This window comes from Mauremys reevesii, linkage group 22, assembly GCF_016161935.1.
Source record: "Mauremys reevesii isolate NIE-2019 linkage group 22, ASM1616193v1, whole genome shotgun sequence".
Taxonomy (NCBI): Eukaryota; Metazoa; Chordata; order Testudines; family Geoemydidae; genus Mauremys; species Mauremys reevesii.
The window spans coordinates 2,310,770-2,326,942 of NC_052644.1; the positions used below are offsets into that span (position 1 = coordinate 2,310,770).

At 45.8% G+C, this 16,173-nt stretch overlaps 2 protein-coding genes across 11 annotated transcripts in view; one reads left to right on the top strand and one right to left on the bottom strand.

Moving 5' to 3' along the window:
• Positions 1-3,853, bottom strand: part of BICRA (BRD4 interacting chromatin remodeling complex associated protein) — a 112,963-nt gene extending 109,110 nt beyond the window's left edge. For 4 of the 10 annotated variants that reach the window (XM_039510801.1, XM_039510804.1, XM_039510803.1 and 1 more), the window contains exons 1-4: positions 3,793-3,853; positions 3,421-3,512; positions 2,363-2,397; positions 367-494 (exon numbers count right to left, since the gene is read on the bottom strand). The gene's annotated coding sequence lies outside the window, so the exon portion shown is untranslated. The other 6 variants (XM_039510795.1, XM_039510794.1, XM_039510797.1 and 3 more) reach the window with 6 other exon arrangements.
• A 7,125-nt stretch (positions 3,854-10,978) lies between these two features.
• The window catches only part of ZNF541 (zinc finger protein 541), a 43,769-nt gene continuing 38,574 nt past the window's right edge, over positions 10,979-16,173 (top strand). Inside the window, exons 1-2 of the mRNA XM_039510805.1 lie at positions 10,979-11,038; positions 14,846-14,952. The gene's annotated coding sequence lies outside the window, so the exon portion shown is untranslated. The remainder of the gene's footprint in view (positions 11,039-14,845; positions 14,953-16,173) is intronic.

Here is a 16,173-nt window from a genome sequence, read left to right on the forward strand (position 1 = left end):
CCCCTTTACTGGGGGAGGGGGAGAAGGGTGATTCCAGAAGGTTGCGGGGATCTGAGGAAGGAGCACCCAGCACCCCTCTTTCCACTGCTGTGTCTGTGCAGGGAACGACAGAACGTTATGTATCGTTTTATAAAGCTACATTGTATTCTGTAGACGTGACCTGCAGACGCAGTAACAGGAGGCTGTTTGGGGGGGAACTGGATTGGGGGAGCAATGGAAAGGGAACAGGGATGCTACCCTAGGAGGGGTGCAAGGCTCCCTTTCCCCCCCTCCTCCCCAGTTTTTTTCGCCCTGTCACAGCCCTGAGTTGCAGGTAGAGAGAGTTAAGAGATTTAAAGAGAAATTGCTACATTGTAACAAACTCACCGTGATGTTTGAGCAGCAGTCAGCGCGGGGTCTCCGAGACATCCCCGCACGGGCTCCGGAGGCAGGACCCCGGCAGGCACAGACACAGAGGTTCAGCACACTGCCTGATTACATTTCAACAGAGCTTCCTAAAATGCAAAGCACGGGAGGGAGGAAGGGAGGGAGAAGAACGACTGTAATACTATTTCATTTATTTAAAAAAGTCACTTACCTCTACTAAAAAAAAATAAAATCAGGTATAACTTGCCCCCACCCCTTTCAAAGGATTTACATTTGTGATGCCCCACCCCCCTCTTTCAAAATAGCCACACACACAAGTGAGAACGGCAGAGAAACACCATAGGGCTGTCAAGCTGGAATGAGTAAGATTTAAAGAGGCAGACGTGCCAAATCGCGTTCATTTTTCAAATGTAATTTTAAGGCAGTTTATAATGCATCTCCCTCATATGAAGAAACATTTTGCAGCATCTGGATGCATATGAGTGTTTATTTCAAGCGCACTTAAAAAACTATTTTTTATATTTTTAAAAAGCCAAGCTCAATGCTCCAAACTGTTGCAGCTTAACTAGAGATTAAAACGTATTTATTTATGTAAAGATGTTTTCAAAGGCACCTATAATAAAATGTCTTATACCATGCTGCCCCATTGAAGATCTCAACAAAACACTTCAAAACCCCTTCATCAAACAGATTGTTTTAAAACTGTCTTTGAAACGAGCTCAAAATGAAAGTCTCAGGCTCCATCTATAGTAAAAAAAAATTTATTTATTTTTTAAATCATTGCAAACACTCCTGTTAGCAACTCAAGGTAGACAGCCTGCTGGTTACTTCCACAGTTTCAACAGCGTGGAACAGACTTGCTTCCCAGAGGCTCAAATGATATAGGCCCCAATCCAGGGCACAAATCACTGCAGGATTGGGGCTCACTGTCATCCAACTTTTCTGGAAGCAAGTCTCTTCAACATGGTTCTGAAAATTATGTCACAGATGGCAGGATCTCTACACTAGGGCTCCCACCATGTTTCAAAATCTTCCTTAAAATAAACAAGGCGTAAAGGGGTCCATCCACAGTGGGGACTGAAGAGTGACCAGCACCTCTCGAATTTGGGCCTCAAATAAATAAAATTTAGCAAGTTTATTCTCTCCCTACGTTACTGGGTCATTCATCATTTGAATGGGAGTGTGTGGAAAGATAGATGTATTTTAATGGCTTGATCCCGATCCCATTAGCATCAATAGGCATTTTTCACTGACTTCAATAGTAGCAGGTTCAATCCCTGTTTGAAGGTTTTCAACTTGATAGTTATTATTGTCTTTATTGTTTAATTAGCCCTTAGGCCCCAATCCTGGAATGCATCCATGTAGAGCTCACTGCAGAATCAGGGATTAAGGCCCTGATCCTGGAAAAACATACACACATTCTTAACTTCAAGTATCCGAATAGTCCCCCTGAAGTCAACAGGGCAACACACGTGCTTAAACTTTAACATTTATGTAAGTGTTTACAGGAGCAAGGCCTAAGAGTCATAAGAACAAGCTTATGAATGTTTGTATAGTGCTTTATACAAAAAATATATACATCCTAAACATTATTTTAATTTTTAAAACATGTATCTGTAGTTAGTTTGCATAGTTTGTAAGGGACCGTAAAATCAATATTATTACTGAGTTTAAAATGTTGCTGCTACAGTTATTTATTAAGCACCAACGTTTTCAGCTAACTACATCAATGCAGTTGGATTCATCTCACTCAACTTAAGAGGAAAATATGACTTCAATGAAAACTGGAATGGTTAGTAGCTATAGAAACTTTTGATGTAATTCAGTCTCTAGATCATAATCACTTCAGCTTTCTGTAGCAGCAATAAAGTGACTCAGATAAATAAACCAATACAAATGTATTTAATCATTGTAATGGATGCACGATGTACATGAACAAGTGCAAAGTAGTAATTCTATTACTAATCATAAAAACAATAAACTTATTAAAACTAACCTGTTCACAGCAGACAGCACAAACACACCACTGCTCTGTGAAAGCAAAGAAAAATATGATGCAATACAATTTTAATTTATGTACACGATTAATATTTAATGACTGCTGATTTCCTTCCCAAAAATAGGTTTTCTGGACTTGGGTAATTATTAATCGTACTTTTATAAGATACATTTCATCAGCTAATTCCCACTGTACAAAATCTTGATTTAGAAGAGATCTAAAGTGAAATCATGGCCCCACTGAAACTTCTACTGACTTCAGTGGGGCCAGGATTTTACCCATGGTATGTACTAATTACCAATTATTAATTATATTCATACTGTGCCTTCCTGGTATATCACATCAGCTGCAGCTCTGGAAACATACATTTCCTTAACTCGTGTGTTTAAAATTAAGCATGTGCATAAGTGTTTGTGAGATTACGGCCTTTGTTACTTCACAGGTGGTTACAAAGGGATGTACTTCTTTCTAACTCTAAAGAAAGGTTTCTTTGGAGGCAAACAGCACTAGCTACTGTGATCTTAGATTGCCCAGCAGTTCATAGCAGTTGATTTAAAAAAAAAGTTTATAGGTATGGAAGAGAAAACTCCTTCTCATAGCCATTTGTAGTTGCCACAGTAGTCTGTTGTTTTAAATGACAATTTTTGTTATAACTGGACTTCATAATCAAAATTATTTAAATCATTATTTTGTAGTATTTTGAGAAATTAGGGGTAAACTAACCACATACTCTTAGGGTCTCACATATTGAGCAAGGACCAGTTACGTTCAGCAGGTTAATTGGAAAATTATGTACTAAAAATAATCCTTCCCCATCCCCTTCTAGTAATGGTATCACTGGCTAAAAGGTTAAACTGAGGAAGTACTGTAATATCACCAGTCTTCCCGAGGGGAGTCAATTACTGTGAAAAGGAATTATAAACATAGTTTCACTAGGGAAAGGAAGGATTTTTTTAACGTATGTCCTCTTTAACATTTTAATACCAAGTGAACATACCAAGTTTGATATAAAACCAAAAGCTGTATTTAAACAAAAAAATGTCTCAATTACTTACAGTTTTAGGGCCAAATTCTGCAAAGACTTCCCACTAAGAGTAAGCACTGTACTAGGTAGTAAATGTTTGCAGAATCAGGGCCTTAATTAATGCTGGGACAAAAAATAAAATGTCATTTGTTTCATTATATTACATGTTCACAATATTTTATTTTTTATAACTGGCCATGAAAGCCAAAGGAGCCAGCAAAATCTTATGACTGATATTAGGCATAGCTACATACATTGAGAGCAGGCACATTTTAAGCAATCTACATACTTTGAGTTTATATACTGAATGCTACTAGTACTACTGTACATTCAAACACAATCTCATACTGGCTCTGTGTTCAGGCAGCACAAAGTACAGCTCAAGCAAGGGTCCTCAGCATACCAATTAAAAACTGGTTCTGCCAGAGAGAGAAAGACCTTTCCTGATTGGTCAAAAGTAGAGCAGCTCAGAAAGGAATGGGAAGGACTATATGCATCACCCTGAATCCTGATTAGACAGGTTAAATGTGATTGACCAGTGTGAGTAATTAATAATCAAGAGGCAGGGCTTTCTGCTTTGTTTATACCCTTTGATTGGCTGAATTTGAATTAGATATACATTCTGTTTATACCTGGGTGGGACTATGGAAGGGTTTATTTTGGTGCATCACACTATAAAAGTGCAGTGCAAACTGAGTGCAGTGACAGTTTAACAGAGGGAAGAGAGAGAAGGGGGTTTGCAGTGTAGTAGCCGCCTGCAGCCTCAGCATCATCTCTATTTCCTGGCTGTAAATGGCCTTGTGATCAGCCTGCCAAACTGCTGAAAGCTAACCTAATCAGGAATGTAACTTTTAATGAAGCACACAGGGCCATGCTATGGCTTCTACTGTCAAATCTGTACAGGAATTTTGAAACACAAAATAGTTTGAATAAAATGTGTGTGAAAGGAAATGAAGATGAAGGATGTTGTTGTTCCCTCTTCATACCTACATTCCATTCTGCATAATCAGAACTGCTTATAGAGTAAATTTTAAGTAATTAAATTAATCCTTATTCACACATGAACAATATTTTTCCCTTGAGCTTTTCCACACCAACCTGAAAAGTTTAATAGGTATAATTAAGTCTATCTTGTCCAGAAATCCTGGCAAGAAGCCACAATAATTGCTAATTAAGCTTAGGCATGGGGCAAGATGGCTCAAACCAACCTCCTTCTTGAAAGGATGTTACCAGCAACCAAGCTCTTCATGCACAGGGCACATTTCCAAATGTGAAGAAGAAGGTGATACTGATTTTTTTAAAGAAAGACAGATTTTTAAATTGTATTACATTTCCCTAACTTTGCAGTAATTTCCCCGTCTCTTTTCAATACACTTAAAAAACAAACACAACCCCCCCATAACAAAACAAAAAACTTACTAGAGTGACAGGAGGCTTCCCCACAGCTAGGTCCTGCCATTCTGAATAACTAGAGCAGTTCCAATGACTTCAGGGCAGTGTCACGCATTCATACCAGCAGAGAATTTGGCCAACAAATCCATTGTTCAAAACTAGAGAAGGGGACAAGTTAAAATAATATTTTATAATTCTGCAGCACCTTTCAGTGAAAATAATACCTAGTGCTTTTCATCATTAGATCTCAAAGTGCTTTAAAAAAGAGAGACAAGGCAGGTGAGGTAATATCTTTTATTAGATCAACTTCTGTTGGTGAGAGAGACAGGCTTTCAAGCCACATGGAGCTAGGGTGGCCAGGCGTCCGGTTTTCAACTGTAACGCAATGGCCAACTCTGCGCGGCTCCCGGAAGCAGCCTGCGTGTCCTTCTGGCTCTTAGATGCAAGGGCAGTAATGGGGGCTCCACGCGCTGCCCATGCTCATGGCGCAGGCACCGCCCCAAACGCCAGCGCCGCAGCTTCCACTGACTGGAGTGGGGGCAGCGTGTGGAGCACAGTGGAGGTCTCTGGCCACTCCTGTGCCTAGGAGCTGAAGGGACATGCCGGCCGCTTCCTGGGAGCCACCTGAGGTAAGCACTGCCCGAAGCCCACACCCCAAACTCCCTCCCGTGACCCAACCCCTTGCCCCAGCCCGGAGCCCCCTCCCACACCATGAACCCCTCACTTCTGGCCACACCCCCAGCCCAGAGACCATACTCCCTCCCACACTCCAACACCCTGCCCCAGACAGGAGCCCCCTCCCACACTCTGAAACCCGCAGACCCATCCCTCCGCCCAGAGACCCCTCCTGCACCCCGAACCCCTCATCCCCAGACCCACCCCAGAGCCCGCAGCCCCTCCCACACCCCAACGCCCTGCTCCAGCCCAGTGAAAATGAGTGAGCGAGCGAGGGTGGGGGAGAGCAAGGGAAGGAAGGGGGATGGAGTGAGTGGGGGCATGGCCTCAAAGAAGGGGCAGGGCCTTGGGGAAGGGAAATGACAGGGTGTTTGGTTTTCTGCAATCAGAAAGTTGGCAACCCTATATGGAGCTCTTTTTCAGCTCAGCATCATTATGCCCATTTTTTTTTACACATGGAGAAACTGTGGCAGAGGGAGATGAAGTCACATGCCCATGTTCACAAAGCAGACCCATGGCAGAGACAGAATAGAACCTATGTCTCCAGAGTCACAGTCCAGAGCTCTAATCGCTAGGCCATACCACCTTCCATCAACTAAAAATCTCAAACAGCTTTTTAAACCTCAAGCCAGATCCTCAAATAAACAAATGCTCACAACCCCATTGTTAGTAATGGAGTTGCACCAATTTCACAGCTGAAGATTTGGCCTTTTAAACAATAAATTAAAATGTCACTGTTCCACTGTAGAGCACGCAAATCAGTAAATCTTTCTGGGCCCAACTCGCCATTGCTGTGTACCTTGGGCAATCATTTACACCTGTGTAAAGTGAGTAAAAAATGCTACAGAAGCATTTTAAACCCACTTTCCATTGGTGAAAATGACTATACAAAGTGCAGTATAATGATGAAACAGGTCATCTGTACCTCAGTTTAACTGTCTGTAAAATGGGTTAATTTATATATATATATTACTGTTTGATTAGCAGTACTAATGACGCTAATTTTATATATATATAAAATTAGCATCATTAGTACTGCTAATCAAACAGTAAAAAATCAGCCAGGAGTATTATAAACCTTGCATCTTCAGAGATTTATAATTTATGAGAGGGACATGAAAATTTACTCCAAAGTGAGACTCTTCATACATGTGGATTAACGTCCCAGAGGAGCATTTTTGTTTGTGCTTTTTTTAAATAACAAAGTTTAAAATGACAATTGACACTGCTGGACATCTCTAATACATCTTCAGTCCTATTTTAATAGGGCTACTCACATACGAGAGCCTCTCACATGAAAATTGAGCATTTAATTATAAATACAAATGATCTAATCATAAATTGTTCCTGCTTTAACCAATAGACTGCAATAACAGTAGGTGGGTACTGGGTCACTGCAGTTTTAAAAACATTGTAGGTGACATACTTTCAATTCTGTGATATTTTTCCCTTTCTTTTCTCTTCTGAGTTATTTTACTGAGATTCAGGTGACTCCAGATGACTCTTCTCTCAGCATGACCTGGACTATAATATTAGTAATAGAGCTTTTTCATGGATAGAGAGGGAGCAATAATGGCCTTAGAAGACATTCTGGGACAGAAGGCTATTCCGTCAGAATTAAAATTGCATCAGTTCTTTAGAATAATTGTAATAATAAGTAAATTTGGGAAGGAATTGAACTGTATTAATTAAAGAATACTTATAAATAATAACATTTTCCCTTTGCTAGACCTGAGGATTTCTAATCATTACACAAACATTAGTTCATTAAGCCTCACAACTCCCCGATGGGGTAGGGTCAGTAGAATAGTAATTTATTAAAGGACAAACTGAGGCAAAAAAACAAAATAAAGTAACTCATCCAAGGCCACCCAGTGGGTCAGTGGCAGAGTTGCCAGGAAAATACAGGATCCTGACTCATTTTGTTTATATAGCCGGGACTCACTCTTCCTCCTAATAGTTTAAACACAACATTTAAACTTTGCTTTTAAAAGTTTTACAAAAGCTAATTAGTAGACGTTTTCATATATACATGTGAATATATATGAAGAGATTTCTATTTATTAGGTAGAAATATATATACACACACATACACAAAAATTTACATTAAAATGTCTTTCTTTTGGATTCAAACATTTTTCTGTAAAATACGCAAATCAAATATGACAGATTTTGCTAAAAAATTAGAACCAGCCACTAGAATGTAACTGATTTAGTTTACTTTGTTCCAATCCAAATTAAGTGCGGAAAGAAAACCAACAACATAATGATGACAAGTAAACAAGCCATTTAAAATCTCTTCAGTTTTAATCATCTCAGTGGTGATATCAGAAAAAAATAACATTTTAAATATAGATAGGTCCGAATTTATGCCTGATTTGGAGTCATACTAGGAATAAATTTGGCCTATGATTTCTAACTTGACAGTAAAAAAATTTAAACACTAATTGTAAAAAGTTATTGTCCATCCTGAACATATACAATTTAACTATTGAGATTAATATATGTGGTTTCATATGATCCACATGGCTCAAAATTGGATTTTTTGGGGGTTGCAGATTTATTTGCAGGTTTTCTGGTGCAAACAGTAATAAAACAGGTTAACAAAATCAATGGACACATTCCCTTTGTTCAGATTAATAGGCTTTGAACTCCAAATCAAACAATTAAAAACACTAAAACATACATAGAACATGTCTTATATTTCCAAAACTCCATGTCCAGCTTCTAGAGTAAGCTGCCATCTGTTTTCTTCTGAAATGTGTCTAGCAACTTTTTACAGCTTTGAGCTTGCTTACCTGAGGTGGAGATAGGAAGCCTGGGGCCTCCCCATGCATTCTCAAGTTCAGGGAGTCACTCTCAGCCAAACCTACTTGACAGAATTGTAGTGTGTCTGAATATGATTGCCAACAATTGTGGTTAACTGACACAGTAATAAAACTGAGTAATTCAGGACAACCCTGCACCCTGTGTAGTCATTTACATCAGTGCAAAATGGGCTTTATATAAACATGACACATAGTCCTGCCAACCTCATCATGGCAGTCCCAAAACTATTAAGATGATAGTACTTTGAAATCTACCTTTATTTAACTGCGATGGATAGTATAAAATGTTACAATTATATAATCAAAAGAATATTTTATTATTTCCTTATTCTAATCTTGCAGCTTTATTGACATGGAATGTGTTTCATATCTATGGAAATAGTAGAATATAATAGGTCCTGTTATATCAGTGGTTCTCAAACTTTTGTACGGTGACTCCTTTCACACAGCAAGCATCTGAGTGAGACCCCCCCTAATAAATTAAAAATACCTGATAATATATTTAACACCATTGTAAATGCTGGAGGCAAAGCAGGGTTTGGAGCGGAGGCTGACAGCTCGCAACCCCCCCAGGTAATATCCTTGTGCCCCCCTCAGGGGTCCCGACCCCGTTTGAGAAACCCTGTGTTATATTAAGTGCATTAACTTGATGTGCCTGTTCAAGTGCTGAAACAATTAACATTGTTCTTTATTTGACTGGTCACAATTAGCCTTTAAATTTGAATGGAAATAAATTAAACATGATACTGTATTAAGGTAAATGGTGGAAGTTCACATCTCTCTTGGTGATGTTGTTGTTTTAAGCTGAAAACCAAAGTACATTAGAGAAATTTACAGTGTGAAGCTGTTGAAATATAAAAACCAAAGTTTTGACCACTTGTCAAACATGTAATACCGAGTATCTACTTAATATCAGTTTTAGCTCACTGATCAGTATGCACACAGATTTCACCTCACCCACCACTGAAATGCAGCCCCTTTGGGATGGAACACACCAGCTGGTTTTTTTTTTTTTCAAATGAAACTAAAAAAGGGTTTTACTAGATAGAATTGTAGCACCCAAATTTGAATTTTGTTATCACACCAAGACTAATAACCACGATCATGAATAAAGACATTAGGCTTGGTTCCTCACTCCCTTGCACTCTGTGTAGCTATGTACACCTACTGAAACGGGGAGTAAAACATTACCATTTTTCTTATGGCATTTTACTTACATGTTACACTACTGTTCATAACTACACAAGGAGTAGGGTAGTCCTGAATTAGGCCCAGTTTAATTACTGTGTCAGTTAACCACAATTGTTGGCAATCATGTGAGGCATGGTACAATTCTCTTTTGTCACCTCCTGCAACATGTCACCCTGTAACACCACAATGGGATACTGGCATCCATGCTGACAAAAGAGGAGTCTTCTCCTCTATAGCCTTGTCTACACTAGTGATTTGCCTCCTTTTCAGCCACCAGTGTAGTTGCATCAGAGCAAACCCCTACCATAGACAGAGTAAACCTCCATAAACCAATATTAGAATTGGTGCGCTTTACCCCGATTTCAAGCAGGGGTAAGTTCATCACAGTTTTATTTTTTTCTGGTTTGTGATGTGCTGTTGCCTTAGCAAGATGTTCTGGGGACAACTAAATTTAGTCACCTTTTGGTGGGGGATGGAGTGGGGGAAACAGTCACAGCACCGTCTCATCGGCTTTTTCTCCATATCTCTCTCCTACCTTCTCCCAACGTCACTGTTACACTTTCCCCCTCCTTCCTCCTCATAAACCTCTTCTCTCTCCTTACACTTCCCCCTACAGCCATCTCATACTTCCATCCCCTCCTCTAACCAATCCCTTCCTTCTTCACACTTCTTTTCCCATTGTCTCATTATATAGCAAACCCTTTCCCCCAACATGTCCTTCTTCATACTCCTCCCTCACTTCTCACTCCCCAAACACTTCCTCTCACTCCTCCACATTCCATTATGTCTCCCCCTAAGCTCCTGTTCACAACTCCTCCACCCTATATTCATCACACACCTTCCCTTTAACCTCTTCCTCTCTCCATATTCCCCTCACACCTCCCCTTTGCATCTCCTCCTCTCCACACCCTCATGCCTCCCCTTCCACATCCTCTACCTGTATGCCCGTCCCCTCATATCCTCCAGCCTTTCCATATATCCTCCAGCCCTCCTCTCCTCCCTATCCCTTCCCCTCCCCCCATTACCCCACTCCACTTCTGCCTATCCCCTCCCCCTACCTCCCTCTCCCCATCACCCTCCTCAATCTTCCCTCCCTCCTCCCCCTCCATATCTCCCACTTCACTTCTCCCTAGCCCCTCACACCTCCCCTCCTGACTTCCCTCCCTTCCCTATCCCATCACAACTCCTCTCCCATGTGCCCGCTCCCCAACCCCTCCCCCATATACCCCTTCCTACCCTCCCTCCCCTCAAGCCCTTCCCCTCCCTCCCTATTCTCATATACACTTCCCTATCCCTGCACTCCTCTCTTCCCCCCCCATGCACTCCCTCCTGGTCCCCTCACACCTCCCCTCCGTTCGCCCTCTCACAAAATGGCGCCGCCCTTCGGCCCCTTTTCCCGCCCAGACTGTCCCAGCACCACGTGACCGAGGCGGAGCCGCTCCTCCTCACGCCCCCTCCCCTCTCGGCGCGGGGCTGCGCGAGGCTCCGCCGCCAGCGCGGGGCGGGGCGAGGCGCCGCGTGCGGACCGAGGCAGCGCAGGCGGGAAGGGGCGCGAGGCGACGGGTAAAGTTGCTGCCTCCTGTGGGGCGGCCCCTAATTCGGAGACATGGCAGGACCCAGGGACAGCGACCCCGCCTGCCCATCCCCAGGGGCAGGGACCCCCGCCCAGCGCGCCGGGATCCCCATCACCGACAGGGACCCCGCCCTCCCCAGAACCCCCATCGCCCCCAGGGACAGCGACCCCCGCCGCCTGCCCATCCCCCAGGGCAGGGACCCCCGCCCAGCCCGCCGGGATCCCCATCACCGACAGGGACCCCGCCCCTCCCCCAGAGCCCCCATCGCCCCCAGGGACAGCGACCCCCCGCCGGCCCATCCCCAGGGGCAGGGACCCCCCCCGCCCAGCCCGCCGGGATCCCCCATCACCGACAGGGACCCCGCCCTCCCCCAGAGCCCCCATCGCCCCCAGGGACAGCGACCCCCGCCGGCCCATCCCCCAGGGCAGGGACCCCCTGCCCAGCCCGCCGGGATCCCCATCACCGACAGGGACCCCGCCCTCCCCCAGAGCCCCCATCGCCCCAGGGACAGCGACCCCCGCCTGCCCATCCCCGGGACAGCGACCCCATCCAAACCGCCGGGATCCCCCATCACCGACAGGGACCCCCTCCCCTCCCCCCTGGGGCCCCCCATCGCCCCCAGGGACAGTGACCCCCCCATCCAACCCGCCGGGATCCCCCATCACCGACAGGGACCCCGCCTCCCCAGAACCCCCATCGCCCCCAGGGACAGCGACCCCCGGCTGCCCATCCCCGGGACAGCGACCCCCCATCCAAACCGCCGGGATCCCCATCACCGACAGGGACCCCGCCTCCCCCAGGGGCCCCCCATCGCCCCAGGGACAGCGACCCCCATCCAACCCGCCGGGATCCCCATCACCGACAGGGACCCCTCCTCCCCAGGGCCCCCATCGCCCCAGGGACAGCGACCCCCGGTGGGAGCTGGGACCCCCCCATCCAACCCGCCGGGATCCCCCATCACCGACAGGGACCCCTCCTCCCCAGGGACCCCCATCGCCCCAGGGACAGCGACCCCCATCCAACCCGCCGGGATCCCCCATCACCGACAGGGACCCCCCTCCTCCCAGGAGCCCCCATCGCCCCAGGGACATCGACCCCCGCCTGCCCATCCCCCCAGGGGCAGGGACCCCCCCGCCCAGCCCGCCCGGATCCCCCATCACCGACAGGGATCCCCTCCCCTCCCCCCAGGGCCCGCCCATCGCCCCCAGGGACAGCGACCCACCCCATCCAACCCGCCGGGATCCCCCATCACCGACAGGGACCCCCTCCCCTCCCCCCAGGGCCCCCCCATCGCCCCCAGGGACAGCGACCCCCATCCAACCCGCCGGGATCCCCATCACCGACAGGGACCCCTCCTCCCCAGGGTCCCCATTGCCCCCAGGGACAGCGATCCCCATCCAACTCGCTGGGATCCCCATCACCGACAGGGCCCCTCCCCAGGGGCCCCCATCGCCCCAGGGACAGCAACCACCCCATCCAACCCGCCGGGATCCCCCATCACCGACAGGGACCCCTGCCCCTCCCAGGGGCCCCCATCACCCCCAGGGACAGCGACCCCGATGGGAGCAGGGACCCCCATCCAACCCGCCGGGATCCCCATCACCGACAGGGACCCTCCTCCCCCAGGCTCCCATCGCCCCCAGGGACAGCGACCCCCATCCAACTCGCCGGGATCCCCATCACCGACAGGGACCCCTCCCCTCCCCTGGGGCCCCCATCGCCCCAGGGACAGTGACCCCATCCAACCCGCCGGGATCCCCATCACCGACAGGGACCCCTCCTCCCACCAGAACCCACCCATCGCCCCAGGGACAGCGACCCCGCTGGGAGCAGGGACCCCATCCAACCCGCCGGGATCCCCTATCACCGACAGGGATCTCCGCCCTCCTCCTAGGGTCCCCCCATCGCCCCCAGGGACAGTGACCCCGCCCGCCCACCCCCCAGGGGCAGGGACCCCCCTGCCGGGATCTCCCATCACGGACAGGGACCCCCGCCCATCCCTCCAAGGGGAGGGGCACCCCATCCCCTCAGGGGCATGGACCCCCACTGCCCTTATCACAGACAGGGACCCCTCATCCATCCCCCCAGGAGAAGGGACCCCTTGCCCCATCATAGACACCCCCTGGTCATCCCCCCAGGGGCAAGGACCCCCTGACTTTCTGCAGGAACAAGGACCCCCCCCACACCCATCGCCAACAAGGGCAAGCACTCTCCCCCATCCCAGGCAGGGAGCCCCTCCCCATTCATCCACTCCAGGGGAGGGAACGCACTCTCTCTTCACCCTCAGTACAGGTAGGGACCCCCCTTCTCCATCACGGACAGGGACCCCTGCCCATCCCTCCAGGGGCAGAGATCCCCTCTTCCCCGTCACGGGCAAGGACCCCATGCCAGTCTCCCCAGGGGCAAGGACACCCCAGTCCCATTACAGACAGGGAGCCCCCCAGCCATCCCCACCAGAGGTAGTGACCCTCCCGTCCAGGGCAGGGACCACCATGCCCCCTCATTCCCACCACAGGCTCCCTGCCCATTCTCCCTAGAGGCAAGGCTCTTCCCCCTGTCATGGGCAGGGAGCTCCCCACCCATCCTCTCCAGGTGCAGGGATATCCCTCTATCATGGGCAGGTACCCAGCCCATATGGGGCAGGAGTAGCATCCCCATCAGAGCTAGGAGCCCCCCCCCCCTTCCCAATTTGAGCAGCAGCCTTATCCCCACGAGGGGAAGGAATCTCCAGAGTCCTACCACCAGAGCCAGGAGCAGTCTCCCCAGAAGTAGTACCAGTCTCCACCAGGGCAAGAGCAACCCCTCATCCCCACCCAAGCAGGAACTTCCCCCCTCTGCTACCATGGACAGCAGTCTTCTCCATTCTCATCACCCCCCCACTTCATCCCCAACAGTGCCAGAGTTCTGCCCTCTATTGGCATAGGCCCAGGGGTCAGAGTGGATAAAAATTGATTTAGAATGTTTTGATTCTTTTGAAATTGAAATCAGATTTTTTTATTTAAATTAAATGCATTTTTCTTTTTAAAATAAACCTATTGAAAATTAAATGTGAAGTTAGCCTGTATTAAGGCATAAAGATACTATAATCTATTAAAATAATTTAAACTAAATTAAAAAAATTCAAGCAGTACACATTTGCTGTTGAAGATTAAAGTCAAACTACTGAACTGGTGGAAATTGCTGACTAAGCACCTAGAACCAGAATTTGCTGACATGCTAAACCAGCTTTTAACTGCAGTAGCCTTTTCAGGTGCAGAGAGAATATTTTCTTCAGTTGAGTTTATTCAACTAGTTCAGTTCAATGGCTAGTTAATACTTAGCTTCTCTCACCTCAGTTCAGACTAGAGTAGCTGCCACCATCCCTCTTATTCTTCATATGAGAATGAGGAGGACGTGCCCTAGGAGAAACTCAGGATCTTCCTTCTTGACAGCATCAATATAGTGACCTCAGCTTCTCTGTCATGTTTCTCTGTCCCTAGTACCCTGTTCTCCCATTATCATGCTGCTTAGATTGCCTAGTTACAACCCCTGGTTATAATGTGTTCTGCCTCCTTACTAATATGCAGTTCAGACCCTCACAACAAAAATTCCAAACAGCTCTGCAATTATAATGTATTTATTAATCTTCAGCCCTCAGAGACAACATGTTAAAAAGTATTTATCCTCCCCCCACCCATTATAAATTACATTCTGGATTTTAAGGGTGGTTTTTTCCTTACCACCCCAATTTTTTTAAAGGGATGAATTTAAAAAATACTATGTATAACTGAAATTCTCTCAATTTCTTTTGACCCAGGAGCTCACAATCCTAAAAATGTGACCTGTGGACCGAAGAGTTCTAAAATGCAGTCCATAGCTGCCTTCTATCTGTAGCAGTGTGAAGACCAAATCAATCAGCTTCAGGTTTTGATTGCTGGTTAATGCAAGCAACAGGCTTTTAATCTAACAAGATAGATTAGAGTGTCAGGAGATTATTAGAGCTATGTGTGTTTATTGATAGTTTAAAAAACTGATGTGATTGAGCCCAAATCCACGAGTAGCTTTGCTGATATAAATGTGTTCACGTCTGGGCCCTTTATCTGTAAATTAGCTATAGTGCTTTTGCTCCTGGCAAATTTAGTTCCTGATCTTGTAAAGGCTTATGCATATGCTTAACTTTATGCATGTGAGTAGTCTCATTGAAATCAATGGGACCAATATGCATAAAGTTAAGCACAAATTTTGCAGGATTGGGCATTAAATGCTATGATGAGGAGCACTCTACAGATAGAAATAGAAGTTAATTTTACCCCCAGTTCTGCAAATTTGGGTGCCCCTGGTTCAACAAAATTAAGAATTGTCTTTTTTTTTTTCCTTAACGCTTTGGCCCTGTTCTTGCCATCCTTACTTAGGCAAAAATTCTCAATGATTTAAATGAGAGCTTTGCTTGAGCAGCAGACCCACTATGGAAGTTAGATGTAATTTTAGTAGCTTTATCAAATTATTACAAAAAAATTAAAATCAGTTTTCCAGCCTTCTTTGTCTCTTAAAACAAAGAAAGAAAAGCACTTGAAAGCTTCTATATAGAGGGTGAAGAACATACTTTTAAGAAAAAGAAATTTAATGCATTTGACTTTAAAAGGAAAATATTTCTTAAAAACTGGGGGTGGGGCATGATTTAAATATTTTCCTGTTATTCAAGACATGAGAGTGGGGAACAAAGGAAGGATACCCAATATATACAATGCTGTACATACAGCTAAAAATAATTTATAACAAAAAATTTGGGTGTCATTTTTACTGTTCCATCTCCTGTCAAATTTGAACCTGTTCCTTGAAAATATTATTGCCCTTGGTAGGAGTAGTATGAGGAAATTCTTTATTCTTAGATATACAGCAATAAAGTATTCTTTTTGTGGGGCTTCTGAGATGTATATGTCCTGTTTGAGAAAGAGATGATGCAGACTGGATGAAATTCACCTCTCTGCAGGTCCTGTAACCTGGACCTATTTTTTTCTAGGCATATAGCACCATAAGTTACAAACTTATAAACAGGGACGTTTTTGTGGGACATCTTTTGACCCCATTGAAATACATGAGATTCAGTAATTTTTTTGGAATGATGTAGTGAATAAATGGGAACTT